The 21,536-nt window shown below is 36.8% G+C and overlaps 1 protein-coding gene across 16 annotated transcripts in view; it reads right to left on the minus strand.

The window, feature by feature from the left end:
* Positions 1-21,536, minus strand: part of BCAS3 (BCAS3 microtubule associated cell migration factor) — a 569,341-nt gene that overhangs the window by 290,450 nt on the left and 257,355 nt on the right. The gene's annotated exons all lie outside the window — the stretch shown is intronic.

Here is a 21,536-nt window from a genome sequence, read left to right on the forward strand (position 1 = left end):
ACATTTCATTTATCCAAAGAAATGTTTCATTTTTTCTGGATACTTCAGTAGTTTCTCTGATTCTTAGGTGGTAGGATATAGGCTTTAAAACACAAAGAGGCTGCTTTCTCATACAAAGAAGAACGTTTGCTCAGTCAAAGCAATAAAATGACTCGGCAAACATTTATTGAGTTCCTAATGAACCAAATACCATCCCAACAGAAACTTATTTAAAGTCCCATACTATTTTTTTTAAAATTTAATTTAATTTATTTATTTTTGGCTGCGTTGGGGTCTTTGTTGCTGACCACGGGCTCTCTCTAGCTGTGGCGTTCAGGGACCACTCCTCGCCACGGTGTGTGGGCTTCTCATTGCGGTGGCCTCTCTTGTTGCGGAGCATGGGCTCTAGGGCACGCAGGCTTCAGTAGCTGCGGCGCTAGGGCTCAGTAGTTGTGGCTCACGGGCTCCAGAGCGCAGGCTCAGTACCTGTGGCACACTGGCCCAGCAGCTCCGCGGCATGTGGGATCTTCCCAGACCGGGGCTCGAACCCATGTCCCCTGCACTGGCAGGCGGACTCCCAACCACTGTGCCACCCAGGAAAGTCCCTAAAGTCCCATACTATTTATTTGCTTATTTTTATTATAAAACAGACTTCATTTTTAAGAACAATTTTAGGTTCAAAACAAAATGGATGAGAAGATAGAGATTTCCCATATATTCTCTCCCTCTGTATACATTTTAATACTAAGTAAAGCAATAAAGTACCGAGGGGAAATAGAGAAAAGAAAAGGAAGAGAACAGAAGAGGACGGAAAGTTGGTGAGTATTAAAGAAACCTAGAAGAAACAGAAAAGAATGAGAAAAAGAAAATAATCTCATTATTTCTACCACCCAGAGATAGGTATATACACTTCAGTATGTGCATCTGCCTTAGGCTACATTCCTAAAAATGAAATAAAAGGATATGAACATGTCTAAATTTCTTAATGCATATTCCCAGAAAGAGTTACACTTCCATGAGCAGTGACTGAGAATGCTAATCTCACAGCACTCTTGCCAGAACAAGGTATTTTGAAGAACTAAATCTCAGTGAAACAGATATTAGTGAAGTAGACAGAGCAGAACATAGGACAAGATTTTAAAGAAGACGTACTCACAAAAACCTTATCTTAACTATCTGGGAGAGGAGAAATGATACCAGTCAATTACTCACCAGAGGGAGATAAATAGTATTAAAATACAAGATTTGCAGTGGTTAAAACTATTAGCTATTAGTTCTTCAGATTCATAGTTCTACAGCTGAGAGGCATGCTGGCATCTGGCACAAAACACAAGTGATCACCAAAGCATAACACCTAATTTCTTAGGATTTTGAATATCATGAAGAAAAGAATACCATAATAATCAACTAATATTTAAGCATGCTTTTAAATAATTTTGGTGTATATTGCAAAGATGATAAGTAAATTTATGTTTACAAAGGCTGAGTTGTTCCCCAACCATTGGTATTCTTTTTAATAAATAAATTTGATCTGAAATTCTTAATACAGAACAGAGCAAGAGTATTCTTAATACAGAACAGAGCAACAGAGCCTCAAAACCCCACTCCCTAAATACTAGTCAAGAAGGCAACTACGGACAAATATCTAGAGGTCAGGACACACTTTGGAACGCAGTTGAGGTGAGAGAAGATTTTAAAGAGGTGAGGGAATAGGCCATGCAGATATCTGAGGGGAAAGTGTTACAGAGAGACTATCAATTACAAACATTTTGAAGTGGGAACATGAAGGAAATGTTTCAGTAATGTCAGGAGGCCAGTGTGGCTGCGAGTGATGAGGCAAGTTGGGAGTGTTAGATGAGTCGGGAAGGCAAAGCGGGCAGGGATCACCAGATGGTTTAGGGCTTTTTTTCTTCTTTTTTTAAAAAAATAAAGCTAGGGTAGACAGAAAGATACAGGAAAAACTTAAGAAGAAGTGAGAAATTATACCCTTGTGTTACTAACTAGTACCTAATGTGAATTTTTTCCAAGAGTTTATAAGGTACTCTACATATGCTGAGCCTAGGCCACTACCTGTTGCAGAATAAGCATTCCGTAAGTATTAGGTGAATAAATGGAGTTTTGCATTCTGGAATAAGTAATGATACCAGAATGGTAGGACACTTATTCATCCATCATCAAAATGGGATAAACTTGGGAATTCCCTGGCGGTCCAGTGGTTAGGACTCCACGCTTTCACTGCCGAGGGCCTGGGTTCAATCCCTGGTGGGGTAGCTAAGACCCTGCAAGCTCCAAGGCACAGTCAAAAAAAAGAAAAAGGCAAGGGGTGGGGTGGGAGGGGGGATAAACTTAAAAATAATCCAATGGGGCTTCCCTGGTGGCGCAGTGGTTAAGAATCCGCCTGCCAATGCAGGGGACACGGGTTCAAGCCCTGGTCCAGGAAGATCTCACATGCCGTGGAGCAACTAAGCCCGTGTGCCACAACTACTGAGCCTGCACTCTAGAGCCTGTGAGCCACAACTACTGAAGCCCGTGCGCCTAGAGCCCGTGCTCCGCAACAAGAGAAGCCACCGCAATGAGAAACCCGCGCACTGCAACAAAGAGTAGCCCCAGCTCGCCACAACTAGAGAAAGCCCGCGTGCAGCAACGAAGACCCAGCACAGCCAAAAATAAATTAATTAATTAATAAATTAAAAAAAAATATCCAATGGCAGAGAATGGTGAGGAGTAGGATTATAGGTGAAAAAAGGTTAGTTATGAGTTGATTATTGTTGAAGGTGAAGGACAGGTACATGGAGAGTCATTATACTATTGTTTTTTGATTGTGTGTATGTTTCAAATTTTCCCACAGTGAAAAGTTTCTTAAGAAAAAGAAAAAGAAGAAATCTCTTCCTCCTCCTCCTCTTCTTCCCAGCCATTCTGTTTCCCAAAGGAAGTGGTAAAAATACCAAATGTATATCTATGAAAAATTAAGTCTGAATCCTGCATTTCTAAATTGAGATTGTAAGAAGAGTTTCCATACCTTATGTTCACTAAAAAACAGTATTCTAATTAAGAATGCTTTGAAGCATTCAGAAGATTCACAATATAAAAATACAAGTGTGGTGGAATAATATTTTTCAACATAAAATAAATGTCCTTCCCTCTCTCTCATATTTCTTTACATTTAAAAAATTTCTCCAATCCAGGTAGGAAGAACATTCCATGTTTACTATCTCGGGGAAGCAATGATACACCTGGTCACAGAGAAAAAAAGAATTCAAAAACTTGACCCTGGGATAAGAAAAAGAGATTGAAAGAATGATAGTTAAGAGCAAAGTTTCCATGCTCTCCAAGCAGCTAATTATTAGGAAAGATATTTTGAGATTGGAGTGAGAGTACCATAAGCAGAAAGGGGGAAAAAGAGGGTTCCCAAGGAAGGGTATGAAATGACAGAATTCAGAAGGAGTTTTTGGGATGAACAGCTGTGAAAAATCCTATTTTCATTCTAGGGTAGAGTTCAAGGAAGTAGCAGGAGATTCCACACGTGCAACAGTAAAGAAGCTGTGCACATAGTGGGTCTGCACAGCTGAGCCTGTGACAACCTCTCTAAGTCCCCTATGATGGGATGATGACTATTTACTATGTGTCCAAGAGTAATATGGACAAGGTCCAGGGAACTCTCAGACTTTGAAAGGGCTTTGAAACAAGGACGGATGTTGCAGAGATCTATATGAACCAATAGCCAATGATTGGGCAGGGAACTGGGACATCTCAGTGGTGAAAATAAAGATAAAATGATCCCTGGTCAGGGAACTAAGATCCCACATATCATGTGGCCAAATAAATAAATAAATACCAGCTATTATTTAAAAAAAGGTTATAGTTGATGAGACTAATTTTTCTGTACTTGTTAGGATGGAGGCACAAAAGAGGACTTAAGAGAGTTTATTTATAAAAAAATAAGTTACTTATATTGCAAGCCTGAGTTTAATGGACCAATATACCTACCTTCTATCTAAAGAAACATGGTTAGTATCTTTTACTTTTACCAACTGTTCTTAGATAGTTAATAATCTTGGGTTAGGAAAAGGATATGGAATTTTGAAATAAAAATCTCTGCCATGTTCTATCCCTACCTCTAGTACAGTAATTTAGAACAAGCCTATCCATCTAACTAAAAAGGATACACTGTCAATTTTCTTTAGAGAATACAACTTCAAAAGTACTGCCTGTACACACAGGCATTTGATAAGTATAGATCAACAACCAAGGGCAGGATGAGCAGATCGTTATGAGGTAACTGTGAGCTAGACTTTGTTTATATCGTGTTCTCAGGAAAGCAGATCATGCTTCTAGTGAGTAAATAAAAGCTTAAAAAAAATCACTAAGTGTATTTTGCTGTCTTACAGTGATATATGAGTGTGTGTGTATGTATGTGTGTATTCCTATGAATATATTTATATATTTTATATGTGTTTATATGCAAAGCAAACAAAAACAAATCTGCTTCAGCACTGACCTTTGCAAATTAGTCCTGTTAATCAAAACTCCCAAAAAACTTCCAAGTCAGTAGAACAACCTAAGTAAAATTATGAACAGAAAGATTAAATGGTCCTCTGATAATACCCCTACGTCTGAATCCCATGTAACAAAATTCTCAATTTGAAAATGGAAAATGTCAATTCATAATATAACATCTCAAATCCCTAAGTAGTCAGGAAGAGGATCAATGAGTATAGAATTTTTACAAATTACCCACATAAAATATAGTAATTAAATAGAGTTATAAACATTGTACTAACAGATATCTAAAGTGACATGCTGAAATCTCCTTTTTATCACTAGTTAATGGAATATTTGAAGGTTAGGATATGTAGGTTTGAATCAAGGTTCCAAGAATGAGTTATTACTAGTCCTGGAGAAATGTAAAACTCTTGACATTTCAGGGTGTTTTACCCGAAGTAATAACAGTGTACCCTCAATTCCAAGGAATCAAATTCTTTCGAAAATCCCCAAAAAGTAACAGCTAGATCTCAATAGCCTAAGTTCATCCACAACAAATCTAGTCTTCCAGTTGAAAGACAGAGATACATTTTTACCATTAATATATTGAATACACTTTATATTAGAGCAGGTAATTACTTTTCTCAGTGTATTGGGCATGGTTTAGATACTCCAGAAAAAATCACATCTCCTAACTACGGAGTTTATAACAGGGCACACAGGATCTAGATATTCCATTAAGATGAAAGAATAAAAGGAATAATTATTTGCTCCCAGCACCATTTGTCCTTAAAACAATGAAAGAAAAAAGAGTTGACAAATGCATATGAAAGTTAAAAGACTAACCACATACACGTTATAAGCATCCTTTTTATATAAACTGACAACAAAGCATAATGTTGAACAATGAGCAGTGCTTATTTATGAACCCAATGAAGGGAAAATCTATTTGGTTCTGTTATGTTCTTGTTCTAGTCTTCCCAGCATCTCCTGAACTCCCAGTAATAAATTCTCTTAGCTTCAGAGGACACAGCTGCTAATCAAGCACAGGCTCTCCTGGAGCGAACTCCATGCTCCCAACTTCAGGACATGCTAAAAAGCTGCTCTACTCCCTGAAATGAATCTTGGTAGTACTGGAATCAGGGAAATCTACTTCTCAAATAAGGGGGGAAATGTTGATAAAAATGGTATCTCATTTTTTATGTGAGATGTAGCTCTCTGCTTCAGCTTCTATTGCAAAGCCTAAAATATGTTCATATGCTGAATAAACAGCTCTAGAAAGAAACTTAGAGAGTCTTTTAATATGAAGAAACAAAAATGGATCCAAAGGTTTTTATTTGGAGAAGTGAGTGAGAGCTGGGTCATACTGACAGCAGAGTGGGCGGTAGAATAAAATATTCTTCAGATTCAGGACCAGACACAGCTTTTGTTTTCCCCTACTCCATACCATATCCCCACCAATCCTCTGTGAACAATAAAACCCTTACCATGCTGAAGTCTTTAGTGGAGACCTGAGAGGTGAATAATGTTGTGCCAGCATTATTCAGTCCTTTAGGTTATTTAGGGGAACAACATTCCTTTTTCTAGCAACAGAGAAATCTGTGAGTTAAATGACATCATGCTGCCTTGAATGAAACAGCTCAGGCTCAAAGTTCACCCAAAGGCCAACAGTGATAAACTCTCATCCAAGGACAAACTTCAATATATTTTTGGTACTTATTAAAAACAGCATTTATATAGCAGCCATACAGTAAGAGAGGGTTCTTTACCAAACTCTGTTTCTGATCAGAAAGCACTCAGGATCTTAGGAAGAAATTCTGCTTGGGAATGTAGTTCTTAGTATAGAAAATAAAATTTGCCTTTTAAGAAGAAAGGCTCAAAGAGAAATAATCCGAAAGCAAAATAGTCTAAGGCATTTCCTAATGAACAAGCAATTCACAAAAGAGGAAATACAACGGCCAACAAACACACATAAATAGTAGTAATCAGAGATTTGCAAAATTTAAGAAGTTATGGTTTCATACTATCAAACTGACAAATATTAAACCCTGGTCTTTTTAAAAATAATTTTTTAAAAAGGGAGAACGCTCTCAGGTCAAAAATACCACACCTAACTACCTTAAGATAAAGGTACCTACTTATTCTTATTGAGGGAGTGACTCTTAACCTCTACTGAAGTCTGTAAGTTTTCTCTGTAATTTATAAATGTTTCCATTTAAATGTAAAGGAATTCATTGAATTTCACACACAGAGTAATCAAGCAATAGCACGATATATTACTGGCTATTCTGTTTATTAGGAGCCATCTCCTGTATCAGTGCAACAACAACTGAAGTGTTACAATACATAAAAGGGAACAGGCTTTACCTACGTTATATATTAAACGGATCAATGATCTTCCTTGCACCCTGACCCTGCGGTACCATAGATGTTCTCTAATTAATTATTAAAGTTTTCTAACAGTCAGTCATTGTACATCTCTGGTTTCACTTTCCTTTTATTCCACATTCCCAGAAGAACAGTCACAGGCAATATATAATTAGAAAAATGACATACCCTCATTGTTTATGAGATAATAGATTTCACTGGATAACTGACAACCCTAGGTGCATCTCCTCCCCACCGTGCTCTGTCTCCCTTGCCCTACCCCCAAAGCATCATATAATATTCCCACAGAAGGCATAAACTAAGGAGCTTTCATTTGTTATTCTTGCTACCATAACCGTCACTTGCTGTTTCGCATCTGGACAAGTTGTACCTGGGGATAGACTGGAAGGGTTCACAATTTAGTTTTGCTCCTCAGTGTAACTCTAAATATCATAAAATGAACAGAAAGAATAAAACACAATGGCTTCAGGCTGTCAGCAAGATCAGCTACTTCCCTGAAAATTTCGAACTGTCCCAACTTAATAGGCTGCAACAATTTCTTCAAAACATTTGCAATTAAGGTCACCTGGAAAGATGTACACAATTTAATGTGGATTATGGCAACTCAATTCATAGTACAACTATATTATATATACATTAAACCAGTAGCAGGATAACTAGAAAAGTGAATCCACCCTGACTATTTTAAAGGATCATACTATGTCTGTATAATACCTTGCTTGCAGCTTAGAGATAACCACTTTGTCTTACCAAGGGTTAGATAATCCATCCAGAAAAATAAGTCTAAATAACAACAAAACCATTCTTATCAAAGCTCACCTTTACATAACTGTTACCTCACGGGAGGAAATGAGCATGGCTGGGGACAGGGGTGACTCATTTTCCACTAAATATTTCTTGGTACCTTTTAAATTGTGTATACCATGTACCTATTTAAAAATTTATAATTATAAAGTTGTGGAATAAGCACACTACAGTTAATATGGTTAGAGAAGTCAATCCAAGAAGTTAAGAAAGGAAAACAAAGAAATAAAATGTGTATCAATAAATGATGGAAACCAGTGCATGAAACAAAAGTTGAGCTTATAGCATATCGAGTCATACATTTCCCCCTGTTTTCTTAGGTTTTGTGGCGTTTTCTCTTAAAAGGGAAGTAGAAGTGCTTATATACACTCTTTCTCACACTCACTCTACATGTATTTGTTTATCATTATCTCTGTATTTACACACACATATCAAATATAGGACCAGCTTTTAGCAACTGCTCAAGTACACATGGTAGTGTATGTTTCTGTTGAGGGAAATGACTATTTGCTGGAAGCTAGAAGGTCTTTGGTGCTAATTCTCTGTAGAATTATGAGCTATAATATTTCGATAGTGGCAACTGTATTCTCACAGCTAACCCTGTATGTTAGAGGCAGTTCTTTCAGGAATAATCCATTCTCTAAATTCAAGGAACACTCTAAAATATAATATCCTCTATGAGATCGAGATGAGTAGAGGTTAGGCAGAAAGTATTGCAAATTTATGTCTTGAAGGTAAAAGATCACTGTTTTGGATCATTAAACCACATTCAGTCATCAATGTACCAATCTGTACAAGTAGGCAATAGGCCAGTTATTGGAAACGTATTGTTCCCGATCTAACCTACAATGGCACAGTTGAAGAGCAAAGAGTCTAATGTACTCAGTCCAGCCTCCGCAACAAGGTCTTACAAAACGAATATAAAGGGGAGGGAGTCGTTTGGAAATGTAAAAACGGCAAAGATCATTTTTTTGCAAAGAATTAATGCAGCTTCTTCCATGCTTCCCTTATTTATTATCTAGTTACATACCAGATAAGGCCAGATCATTATACAGCAGGAAGAATCAAGTACAGATTTTCTCTTGCCTAAGCAAAAGAGGCAAAGTTCTCTTGGCATGGAGAGTTAAAAGCTTTTAGTTGTGGAAGACATCAACATTTTCAACCTATACTTAAGAACATAATTTAAAATCTTTCCAAACAATCATTAAGGATCCTTGATATGTTCCATAAAATAGAGAAATTAAATGTTTAAGATTTTTACCTCTAAATAAATCAGAAACATCATAGAGCCAAGAGGACTGGGGAAAGAATGAGATGGAGAATACTGCCTTACAACCACCATATACTTTTCTCTCTTTCCAAATGCAGGAGAACGTTTTCCAAGGCTTGCTCTTCCCTCTACCACTGCACAACATACAACTACTAGAAAGACCTATCTCCTTATTATTAAGTCCTTGTCATTAGATACATACTAAAGTATTCATAGGTAAAAAGATACAAGAGTGGGTGGCTTTCTCAAAATACTTTTATCCACCATACGTTAAAAAAAAAAAAAAGATTTTAAGAGAACATAAGAAACAAGAGTGGCAGAATGTTGTTAATTCTTCAAGCTGAGTAACAGGCAGACTCATTATACTATTCACTGTACTCCTGTGAATGTTTGAACATTTCCATAATAAAAAAAAATTTTTTAAGTCTGTTGCATGAATGAAAAAAACAGCAAACATTTCTTGACCCGCAGTTGGACACAGAGCCATCTTGATTCTTTTCTTGGCGAGACTAGGAGATCTATGAAGTATTCAGGACTATGTTGTTTTCCCACAGCACCGTACGTGTGAGAATCATCCGTATTAATACCTTTAGCCTTAGTATAATATAACATTTAATTTCTATGCTCTATAACAAATTGCCATAGTCCGTCCTTCCGTCTCCCCTTCCTTCCCTCTTTCTTTGTTTTTAAAGATTTTTTTTTTTTTTTGGTTGCGTTGGGTCTTCGTTGCTGTGCGCGGGCTTTCCCTAGTTGCGGTGAGCGGGGGCTACTCTTCGTTGTGGTGCGCGGGCTTCTCATTGCAGTGGCTTCTCTTGTTGTGGAACACGGGCTCTAGGCATGCAGGGTTCAGTAGTTGTGGCACGTGGGCTCAGTAGCTGTGGCTCACAGGCTCAGTAGTTGTGGCTCGCGGGCTCTAGAGTGCAGGCTTAGTAGTTGTGGCGCATGGGCTTATTTGCTCCACTGCATGTGGGATCTTCCCGGACCAGGGCTCGAACCCATGTCTCCTGCATTGGCAAGCAGATTCTTAACCACTGCGCCACCAGGGAAGTCCCCTCTTCTTTCATTCTTTTCCTTTCTTCCTTTTCCCCTCCCTCCCTCTCTTTCTTCCTCTCTCATTGCCTTTTTTTTTTAAAAAAAAAATCACCTAAATAATATTATATGAACACATATTCACTATAAACTTCAAAAAATATGGAGTAAAAACAAAAGGCTCACTGGAATAGTGAACAATGATTCCAATGATAAACTCAGAAAATCAAATGTCCTTCTGGCATTTCAGAAGTCTGGGGGTTGAGAATCTTACCTTTTATGTAAGAGTTTCAGAGTTTTAAGGCAATTATCCAGAGTAAAGCCTTTCAGAATGCAGTGGACACCAAGAAAAATCCCAATTCCTATAAATTACTAAGGTATTGAAGATGCTCCAAACAAATAGGTCTAAGAGAAATTTTCATTTGCATCAATAAATTAGAATTGCTAAGAAAAATTTCTTTCTGTAGGTTTGAAAATGCTCATGTTAGAGCCATACTTGCCCAGATGACCACTTAAAAACAGAAGAGATAGGATTTACCACAAATGTTTTCTCTTCACTCTTGTTTGTTAACAACAAAGCTGTGCTGACTGATAGTATCTCAGCCATAAAGCTCTTGGAATGGATAGAGGCAAGAAGGACCTCAAAGGAGAACAAGAATACTATTTCTGTTAACACCACCTACAAACAAAAGCTAATCTTTGGTAAGTTTTTATTCTATCCAAGATAATGTGTAAAGCTTTTTGGATGAATTACCTCATTTAATCAAACACAATCTTGTAAGGTAGGTATTATTCCCATTTTAATGGCAGGTAAACTAAAGCCCAGAGAGGTTAAGTTATCTGCCCAATGTCACCCAGCCAGCAAACAGCAGAAATGGAATTTAGAACTGCAAACTCCAAAGACAATGTTCTTAACCTGAAGTATAAACTGTTTCAATTCATGATGTCTTTACCTGGTAAGTTCATTATTTTAAATTAAAATTTTCATGTGAAACATCTGAGAGTTGTTTATCCCCAAATATACACTATATCACCGATTTAGTCTCCATGATTCCTTTATTTCATGTCTTAATATAATCATTTTTCTCATCTTAATAAACATCTATGTATACTGATCAGAGATACCATATAAAGCTATCAAATAATGGGAAAAAATGACTTTGAACAGAAGGACCAACACAAGGAAGTTACAGATATTCAAGGAAGCCTTACATGTAGTAACAGAAAAGAAAGTACTCTGGACCACACTTTACATTCTCTAATACCCCTGAGGAATTAGAAGATTTCATTTTAGAAAATATTGGTTTGGTTTTATACTTAAAGTATAAGTGACATAACCATGGGAGGACCACTGGTACCTAGGAAACAGCCTTGGAAGGCAGCAGAGTGCCCAAGAGAAGAAAAAAACAGTAAACCCAAAATATTCTTATAAATCTCAGCTCTGACCCAGACTTGACATCATGTAAGGGAGGTTCTGATGTTGTTCATGTGGTCATAAAATACAAAGAAAGCATAGTAGAAAAGGCAAGAAACTAATGGTATAAAGGCACTCCAGTGTTTCTCGTCTCTCCACCAACTTCCACAAAATCACATGGCAGAAAGCCTCCTGTCATATGACAACAATAAGGAGAACAGATTCAAACTGGAGAGAGACAATCCACGGCATTCACCCACCTCCCTTATGCCTTGGTCATTCGGTTGGTTACCTTCAGAAAGAAAGACCATGAGAAAAAGAAGAAATTGAGTGATGATAAAAGCTTACACACCATCAAAGCAAAAAGTAAAGCTTTTGACTTAAATAAGATGAGAGTCCAAGGGCAAGATGGACAGACAGGGGTGCAGCTGAGAACTGAGCAGAAAGGCTGAGTTTCCCTGGTATTTTCTACTTTTCTGGAATAAGAACTAAAAACTATTATGCAGTCAGGAGGGCCTGAAACATACAACAGAGCAGAAATTATTATTTTTTTATGATTATGTAAAGGGCAGTGGCCAAGAGCAGCCCTTCTGTTAACAACAAAGAGGTGTAGGTAAACACATAAGCAATGCTACCATAAAGTGGAGATTTTTGTTTTAACAAAATCTATATTTATATGATTATATTTCCCATGGTTGAGAGTGGCTATAATTAATGGATTTCCCTCGTTCTCCTAATGCAGCCATTTGTCAACTCAAATACAGAATGTCCAATCAATTTTGATGTATTTAGTAAGCAATTTGTCAAATGGTGCTATAATCCAGTTAATATATTAATTTTTGTCATGGAGAGAGTTCTGACAACTACATGGTTTTCCATAACTGGTTTGGAGAGAAAAATCTGCGCTGGAACTCAATGGTCATTCTTTGGAGGTGACACTTCTGTGTCCCGGGATCTGAGAGCATGCCACAGTACATCACTTAATAGGAAAACTGCTTTGCTGAACTAGACACCTGGGGTCTACTGGACGGTGTGGCCGCCAGTTCATTGTAATACTGGTTTTCTTTGAATGCCTGTGTGTTTCATACATTTTTAATAAATTGATCAAGCCAATATACGTGACACTAAAAATGCCAAGCTTCCGAGAGAGGAACAAGGCTTTACCAATGAAATGTATGCATCTTAAACTTAAAAAGTACTTTTATAAACACTTTCCCCTATTCTTAATGTTTCTTCATATGAACTGCTGAAGAAGTGGCTCTCAATCTTTTATTTTCCTATCCCAACATCCTTCAGGTAAATGACTGACTCCTATCAGTACTTAACAGGGCACTGTACTGTTAAGGTCACATAGTAACCATTAGTCAAGACTCTTAGAAGGCCACCTTCAGCTTACACAGTGTGAAGCTCTGAACATGACAGTTTTCTTACTTTATATTTCATCCAATAATCACTATATTATCTCCATCTTTTCCCCAAGTCTATCTATGCACTGGGGGCTGGAGAAAGAACCACGGAGATTTCAAGTAGGTGGCCCAAATTTATATCACAGAAGAAATCTGGACTATAGTGATCAAGGAAGTATCAAGTTCTTTCTCAAACTTTTCAGTGGGATATTTAATCACTACCAGTTTGGGCATGGCAGGAAATAGAAGATAGGTTTTTAATGTACCACAGATAACCTCCATGGGTGTATTTCGCAAATACTTTCCAAAGATGATGGCTCTATCCATTCACTATGTCCAAACCTTGCCATATTTCTCTATCAGGAAATGCAAAAGCAGACATGAAGGCAAATCCTTTCTAGAAAACAATACTGAAAAACATGGCAAAAAAAATTTGTTTTAAACAGAAGAAAAAGAAAGAAAGAAAAGAGGAGAGGAACATTACATTCATCTTCCAGATGCTAGGCTCCCCTTAGCACATTTATGAACCATGCAAGAGCAAATTGTCAGAGTGATTTGGCACAAGCCTGTGTATTTAAAAACCTGCCATGTGCACTAGTCCTCCAGACTACCAGACGTCCCATTGTTTGATGTGTCTGCTGAGAAAGGTGCCCTATGTGTCAGAAAAGCACACTGAATATTTTTCAATGACCCAGGGGGCAGAGGTCGCTTATTATAAATGGATAATGAGACCTAATGCAGTGCTCTGAGTATGGACAATGAAAGGGTCTATCCATAGCCCCTGGTGGATTGGTCATTCAGGCTTTTATTTCCTCTGCACACTTAATGGAGTCAAACAATTGACAGAAATTCTATAGAGAAGGCTGAAACTGAGAGAAACAACTGTATTCTAACTCTGATAGACAGATACAAATAGTGACCCTGAAATGGCGCCAGAACTCCCATCACCACTAACGTAGCAGACAGCTGTAGCATTCCCCCTAGATTCCCATTTAGTCATTTGGTAGCAATTAACCTTACTGATGGAAGTGATGGCACATCAAACCACAAGCTCCTGCCAATATCAACCCATTACATTATTGCAGGTAAGCAGACACAGACCATTCTCTTTAGTTCCTTATTTTTGGAGAAAAAGGCAAACAGATATCCCTGTACCCTCCATCCTATATCCCCACTACCCAACTAACAAAATGCATATTCAGGGGTATCCGTATCTGAATATAAGAACCTTAAACTCTGGTGGGATAGAGTAAAGGACAGCAGAAGCAGAGGTACTCACGGACTAGAGGCTTTATGACCAATAGATTATTTTTCTTTAACCTATCAGAATCAATGTTCTATCCCAGCCAAATCTGCCAATCCGATGGCAATGAATATTAATAGCATAAATGGAAAAGAATATACTGTCAACTGTACCTGAAAAAAAAGCAGGTCATAAAGCAACCTACAGGGCTTCCCTGGTGGCACAATGGTTAAGAATCCGCCTGCCAATGCAGGGGACGTGGGTTTGAGCCCTGGTCCTGGAAGATCCCACATGCTGCAGAGCAACTAAGCCCGTGCGCCACAACTACTGAGCCTGCTCTCTAGAGCCCGCGAGCCACAACTACTGAAGTCCACATGCCTAGAGCCCGTGCTCCGCAACAAGAGAAGCCACTGCAATGAGAAGCCCGCTCACGGCAATGAAGAGTAGCCCCCGCTCACCACAACTAGAGAAAGCCCGCATGCAGCAACGGAGACCCAACGCAGCCAAAAATAAATAAATAAAATAAATAAATTTATTAAAAATAAAAATAAAGCAACCTACAGGAACAGTAAGTTGTGATGTCACACAGTTGTGTAAAATAAAGTAGGCAAGATATTTAAAAGTACCAAAAAACCCTCTATAAAAACTTTTTTGTTTCATTTCAATTTTAAGAACAATTATGACAGGAAGGTGGTTTGACATGTAATTATGACAGGAAGGTGGTTTGACATCATTTCTCCAAATGATAAATACTACAGCAAATGACAGAAATGCCAAGACTTACTTCAGAATGGAGTATAGGTCATTATGTTGTAAAATAGAGGACTTTTGATGGTGAAACATCTCAACAATAAATCAACGATGACAGAGAAACCCAATGAACTATTCCATAGGTGTGAAGATCTATGTAAAGATATGGGTATCAATAAAAAGCATGTATCCCATAAACACAAAGGGAAAGAAGGAAAAGGGGGTACTCTAATCTAAACTTTTTGATTAACTATATGATATTTTTTCATTGAGGAAGAAAATGTATTCAATTTCATAATGTTCCCTAAATTATACAACATATATATGGCTAAATTCAGGGTCAGTATGTCTCAAACTTCTAGTCTCCTGAAGAAAAACACCATTCATTTCACTAAAATCATTTCTCTATGGAAGGACATGTCAGTGGATAAAATTAGCTATAAATAAGAGAACCCATCAAATACAACTCAATATGAAGTGGTTTCTTAAGTACCTCAGATATTCAGACCTAGATAGAGCAGTATGACACACCCAATGACCAACAATGGACTATAAATACTCTATAAATAAGTCCTACATTACAAGTTTCCTCTACAGGAGAAAAACATTTCTTTCTTTCCCCTTCCACCCTACCCAATCTTGGGCAAATATTTATTATGGACAATGCAAGGAAATAGTGTTGAGTACCTCCACCATACTTGGTACATACCACAACAACGATGCAATCCAGGATGTTAGGTTAAATCTAATGTGACACTCCAAAGAGAGCAGCTCAGAAAACTGCTGCACATTTAACTGCTTTGCCAGGGCACTGATAATGACCATGGTGGAGGAGAGCAATACTTTTTTCTTCCTTTTTGTATCAGTATGTTCAAAATAGATCACCACTGTATTGTAAAACCAATGAAACAAGACAGTAAAATAGGCTAAAAATGTCTTCAACTCTAAACCCAAAAGTGTGACTTTATATTACAAGGAAAAATATTTCCTATTTTTACTCTCACAGTTGTAGCCGGTAGGCCAGCAGCACAAAATGTAGTTGGGAATTAAGATCTCTAGAATCTAACCTTAAATATGCTGCCTACTTGTGTTTTTCATACTTCTATGGGTAAGACAAATTTCAATACTAGCTTTAGGTATTATCTACTTCATTATATATACCGATTTAAATAAAAGTGCTAGTAAAGTCCAAGTGATCAGTAAAGCAAAAACATTTTTAAAAAGCCGATATATCAATAGATAGCCCAGCTATTGAAAAATAAGGTTTCAGGTGGAGCTTTCAGAATGATTAACACCGCCTTCTTACATGTTATGCTGTCTGCACCATAATGGAACCTCATCTCTTCTCTCTAAATTCTCTCTAGGATAAAATTATTTCAGAGAAAGCTTACATCAATTACTAATTATATATCCAAACAATCTCAGAAAGGAGCTCAAATCTATAAATACACACATGGAAGGTTCTGAGTTATTTCCAAGAACCTACTGAATATTACCACTAGGATACATACTGCATGCACCAAAACAGATGCAACACTGCAATCAGCAATTCTCTCTCCTACTCTAGGCAACATATTTCTCTTTAATATTTCAATGAATGGCATAACCTACTGTTAAGCTAGTCATCCATTCCTCCTCACTTTTCTTCAGTAACCTCATATAGTCCCAAATCCTACAGAGGCAACTTGCTCAATTTCTCTGAAATTCAGCCACTTCTCTCCATCCCCACTAACAATTAACTTCTTCCTTCTTTGAATTTCTTTTTTTTTAACTTTGTATTTTATATTGGAATGTAGCCAATTAAAAATGTTGTGATAGTTTCAGGTGCACAGCAAAGCGACTCAGCCATACATATACATGTACCCAGTCTCCCCAAGACTCCCCTCCCATCCAGGCTGCCACATAACACTGAGTGTACATGTCAATCTCAAACTCCCTAACTATCCCTTCCCTCTACCCTCCCACCCCTGGTAACCATAAGTTCATTCCCTAAGTCTGTGAGTCCGTTTCTGCTTTATAAATACGTTCATTTGTGTCACTTCTTTTTAGATTCCACATATAAGCGATATACGATATTTCTCTTTCTCTGTCTGACTTACTTCACTCAGTATGACAATCTCTAGATCCATCCATGTTGCTGCAAATGGCATTATTTCATTCTTTTTTATGGTTGAGTAATATTCCATTGTATATATGTACCACATCTTCTTTATCCATTCCTCTTTCGATGGACATTTAGGTTGCTTCCATGCCTTGGCTATTGTAAATAGTGCTGCAATGAACACTGGGGTGCGTGTATCTTTTCGAATTATGGTTTCCTAAGTCATTTCTGTGCCAGCAGCTATGGCTTGAATTCTCTGTACCTCCTTCATCCTTCACCATCCTTTCTATACCAATTAATTCATGCTATTAACAAGCAGTTATCACAATGTGTTATAGATACTCATATACATGTTTTTTATTTGTATTTATGTTAGGGAAGGTAATGGGTCAAAAGTAAAGGCAAAAAAAAAGGCAAAAAAAAAAAAAAAAAAGTAAAGGCAGCAGAACTGGTATAATGTAATATCAAGATAATACATAGGATTTAAGGACCAGAAATGTAAAAAATAATTAGGGTCACACATATCTACTACTGGCCACATAAAAGAGACTAGATTTACATTATCTCCTAAAATAATTAAATTAGCCCTAAGCAAAAGGTTATTTTGAACCCTCCATAACAAAGCTTAAAAATAAACAAAGAAAGAATCAAATTTATTCCAAGTAACTTGACTACATCCTAGGAAAACACAATAATCCACCACTCAACAACATGAAACCAAAAATGCCCAGCATCCTATCAAAAATCATTAGGCACATAAAGAAGCAGGAAAGCACACCAAGAAGAAAAATCAATCAATAGAAAAACCCTAAGCAATACCAGGGTGAAAAGAATTAGCACACAAGGACTCTAAAACAACAATTACAAAATATATGTCTCGTATGTTCAAACAGGTACACGATGAGGAAAGAAATGAAAGATATAAAAGAACATCCAAATGGAACTTATAGATGAAAAATATGGTATCTGGAATGAAGAATGTGTTGAATAAAACAGATTAGACAGCAGAACAGAAGACAATATATATAAATACATAGAAATACAAACTATACAAAATCAAACAGAGTGAAGAAAAGAGAATTTTTCAACTCAACAAAGAATCAGTGAGCTGCGAAAATATCAAGTTGTCAACAGACATATAATTGGAGTCACAAAAGGAGAGAAGCAGAGTGACAGAAAAAAACTGTGAAGATGTAACTGCATTAAAATTTTCAAATCTGATGAAAATTAAAAATTCACAGATTGAAGAATCTCACAGACTCCAAGCAGAAGAAAACCACACCACAACGTTATGGTTTAAATACTTTTTCCTATTTTTCTATATTATTTCTATTGTTTTTATGTTTTCTATTTCCTTGATTTCACTCTGATCTTTATTATTTCCTTTTTTGTGCTTTAATTCGCTCTACTTTACTAGTTTCTGAATGTGAAAGCTGAGTCATTGATTTCATTTTTGATTTCATTTTATAACATGGGCATTTAGTCCTATAAATTTCACCTTGAGTAGTGATTTAGTGCCATCCCACAAATATTTCATTTTTCTCTGAAGTTTTTATTTTGAAAGAATTACAGATTCATAAGAAGTTGCTAAAATAGTAATCAAGATACAGAACGATCCCATCACCATAAAGATCTACCGAACCCTTTATGGTAATATTCAACACCCTCCCTCGTACTCTGTCTCTCTGCATGATGTTCTTAAGAATCATCCAACTTGTTGCATGTATTTATACTTCAATCTACTATTTTTTTCCCTGAATAGTAGTCTAAGATAGGGATGTGTTCTGTTTTCATTTTCATTCAGCTAAAAATAATCCTAATTTCCCTTTTGACTTTTCCTGTGAACCATGTATCATGTAGAAGTGTATTGTTTAGTTTCCAAATATTTGTAGATTTCCCAGAGACTTGTTAATCATTTCTTATTTAATTCCATTGTGGTCAGAGAATATACATACTTTGTATAACTTGAAAGCTTTTAAACTTATTGAGACTTGTTTTATGGCCCAGAAGAAGGTCTCTATTTGTCAATGTTCCCTGTGCACTTGAAAAGAAAGTACGTTCTACTGTTGTCGGGTGGAGTGTTCTACTTAGTCTTATATTAATGTAGCAAGCGAGGGTTTAAAGTGGGTTTCTCCAGTCTGGTGGTTGCCAAGGGGGAGGAGGTTGGGGTTAGCAGATATAAGCTTTTATATATAGAACGGATAAACAACAAGGTCCTACTGTAGAGCACAGAGAACTATATTCCATATCCTACGATGAACCATAATGGAAAAGAATATTTAAAAAAAGAATATATAACTTAATCACTTTGCTGTACAGCAGAAATTAACACAACATTTTAAGTCAACTATACTTCAATAAAAAAATGCTGATTAAAAAAAAGTGGGTTTCTCCTAAGCAGCATATAGCCGGGGTTTATTTTTTGATCCATGACTTGTTTAGATGTTTAGACCATTTATAACTAATGTGAGCATCGACATGCTTAGGGTTACATCAACTTGCTTATTTGTTAACATTTTATTTCCTTTTTGAGCACTTCGATTGTTTTTTTATTTCATTACATACATCTTTAACAACCTTCAAATGATGTTGAAGTCACATATACTATAAAAACTTACAATAGTATAGTTCCATTTCCCACACTCCTGGCCTTTATGCTACTGTTGTCACACACACACACACGCACACACACACGTATGTGTTTTAAAGACCACAATACATTGATACTATTTTTGTGTTAACAGTGAATTATATTTGAAAGAGAGTTAAATAATTAACAAAAAACCCACATATATGCTTTAACCATTTTCAGTGTTCTTCATTCCCTTCCATCTAGTGTCGAAGGCTCTCCCCACCTTTCCTATAATGCCTTTATAAGCAGAGAAAAACAATTATATCCCCAATAAAACATTGGGGGGGGGGTTCTATGGATGCCAGTCACCTTTCTATTGTGTATCAAAGCTATATTTCTGTTGAGCGATCCTTTGTTACCATTTAACAAAGAAAACTCAGTAAGCTTAGGGAGGAACTTCTCACATACCCATGGATTATCTTGGGAGTTCAAAGTCTGACCTACCCCCAACAAAGCTAGTTAATGTCAGCAACTTAAAAAATACTGCTGCTGCCAAATTACCTGAAAGAAAAGGAGGAAACATTATTTTTGCGCTAAATAAAACTTTCCCAAGTAAGCCCTGTTTCTAATTTACAATTTGGGAAGCTCCGAAGCAGACTAAAGAAAAAGCATTGTCTACTCTGGGATCACATTCAAAGGTGGTTGATATTTGTTAGTCTCGTCTAATGTTTATCTTTGTTTATGGCAAAGAAATACACTGAAATAAAAAGCCTATTTTAGAAAAGGTAACTATAGCATGTGTTTTTTGTTTTTGTTTTTTTTGGAAGGAAGAAAATATACCGTTAGCACAAAAATCACTAATCACCACTAGTATAATCTTTTTATAAACGATTCTCAAGATTTCTTATGACCCAGGCAAAACATTTTTTTTATATTAGATTCTTGACTTTTACCTTTACTGAGCTATATAGCAAGATTAGATTACCATCTGCATATCCACTTTGCACACATAAACTAGTCAATCTACTCAAACCATATGACTTTTTTCGCTTATTCTAAACAGCAATTTCTTATGGCTTATCCTCCTAATGACAAAGGAGTGATTTCTACCTCCATAGTGAGGAGCTCTTGTAAGGAGCAGGCTTCTATGAGTCAATTTATGATACACCCAGATTGCTCAATTTTGTGTCATTCCATTCAATTAATATGGGTAGGAAGTGTGACTACAGTTAATACAAAATTTGGAGTTTTAACTTACTTCACTAAATTTAGGTAAGAAGTCTTTAGTGTTCAGGCAGGTTTCCCTTTCCCTTACCACCAGTCACCCTTTTACCACATATGCAGAACTTTGTTTACAACTAGTGGTGTATTTATTATGATTACAGGGCTGAAAGGGGAGTGGGGATTCCTTGCTAAACATCCTGCTCTCCTACTCTCCTCTCCCTGAGACAAAGTCTCTTTCGCATTTCCATTTACATCATTCTTTGTCCACTATTATTATAATTTCCGGAGTTTGTACAAGTCTGCTTCACTTGATCCACAGATCCAGATACAATCAAAGAAAATACTGACAACATCTGTGAAGTTTGCATTATAGTTTTACTCCAAATGGTTATATTTGAAAATACCTTTAGTAATATATTTATCAACAGTTTGCAGGTTGGGAAGTAAGAAGTGATTTTCAATATGGTTAAATAAAACAAAAAACTTCCTGCCGCCAGGTACAGTATACACATCATCTTTTCAAATGGCTTCAGTAAGGGAAACCGGAGAGAAAGCAAGAAGGTAAGAAAGTCTTCTTAATGAGGCTCTAACTTACAGAGAGGGCTTAACAGATGGGTAGGCAAAGGCATTCTCTCTAAACTGGCTCCAGCACTGCTTTTACCAATTATATTTCAGCTCTTACTCCTCTGATGCAGATGTCCATGTTTTGCATATTTAATTGCTTCAGTCATGAAATATACTATCTTGTCGAGGACTCTCGATCAAATAGCCTTTCTTTATGTCGAAAACATGACTCTAAAAATCCAGGCTAAATCTGTGTCTCTACTGTCAATGTAAAGAAGCAATATAATGATTATTACAGAATTACCTGCCT

This window comes from Balaenoptera borealis, assembly GCF_965194805.1.
Source record: "Balaenoptera borealis genome assembly, chromosome: 20".
Taxonomy (NCBI): Eukaryota; Metazoa; Chordata; class Mammalia; order Artiodactyla; family Balaenopteridae; genus Balaenoptera; species Balaenoptera borealis.